The sequence below is a fragment of the Frieseomelitta varia genome, unplaced genomic scaffold (assembly GCF_011392965.1).
Source record: "Frieseomelitta varia isolate USP_RPSP 00005682 unplaced genomic scaffold, Fvar_1.2 scaffold_454, whole genome shotgun sequence".
Classification (NCBI taxonomy): Eukaryota; Metazoa; Arthropoda; class Insecta; order Hymenoptera; family Apidae; genus Frieseomelitta; species Frieseomelitta varia.
Window position 1 is genome coordinate 1 of NW_025110206.1, and position 1202 is coordinate 1202.

Sequence of the window (1202 nt, forward strand, 5' to 3'; positions counted from 1 at the left end):
TCATGTAGCAATAAGTGCAGAAATGTAACCTTCAACTTAAGACTGTGCGTGCTCCAGGGATGGAGCCTTTAGTCTAAGAAGGAAATAGTAATTATTTATAATCTTTTGTACGTTATGATTATTGTCATGCACTCTATACTGGCACGAATAAAACGTTAAAAAAAAAAAAAAAAAAAAATTTAATATACACCGATTTTGCACAACATCTTGTCATTTATTTTAAAACCACTGAATAAAATATAATAGAGTACTTATACAGAGATAAACTAGAGTAACTTTATTACGTTATAAAAATGGCACAGGACATTATATATGCGAATAGTAAGTACAAAAAAATATAACACTGCAAATGTTCAAACAAATTATCTGGTTTTTGTCATTCATCACTAAGAGAAGAAAAGAAAAAGAAAAAGAAAAGACAATAGATGAAAATATCATACATTGTCATACATTATATTAAATATAATTAATATTTCTATTGCGCATTAAATTAATGTACAATTAAGTATTGTATAATTAATATACATCTTATAATTAACTGCTATGTATATGTACATGTACATGTTATGTACATATATATGTGTTTATATGAAAATAAAAGAAATCTGAATATGTATAGCTTATAAATAGATAATGCTCTTTATTTGATAATTTCTGTTTATAAACTATGTACAGTCTTATAACTAGCCTAAGCAGTCTAGCCTAAGCTAATAAACAAGTGACTTTTTAAAAACAAAAATAAAACTTGCGGAGCAAAAAGAGAAATAGCACGCAATAAGATAAAATATAATAATAAAATAAAACAAAAATTTAAAACTCCCCGACGGGGAATCGAACCCCGGTCTCCCGCGTGACAGGCGGGGATACTAACCACTATACTATCGAGGAGAGGACAACATTTGTTTCTAATTTATTCAATGACTAGTTAATCAGTCTCGGTCTTCTTATTTAAACTTTAATTATTTTTTTTATCATAACCGTCACTATTTTTTGACGTTATTTTTATGTTCATCTTTTATGTCGTGGTTTGTTAATATTTAAAGCGGATTTCACAGTCGTTGAAGGATAAATTATGATTATGATATAGTTTTGTAGTTTTTCCTATTATGGTAAATAATTGGTTGGTTGTTACTGTTCTCGATAAACGATACGCTATCTAGGTATATAAATGATTTTAGGGGTGTGTATCCTGTCTTATCTTT

General features: G+C 28.0%; 1 non-coding gene across 1 annotated transcript; it reads right to left on the reverse strand.

Annotated features, from left to right (window-relative positions):
• Positions 1-816: 816 nt before the first annotated feature.
• Trnad-guc lies at positions 817-888 on the reverse strand. The gene has a single exon. It is a non-coding gene; the product is annotated as a tRNA-Asp (tRNA).
• Between the last annotated feature and the right edge of the window lie 314 nt (positions 889-1202).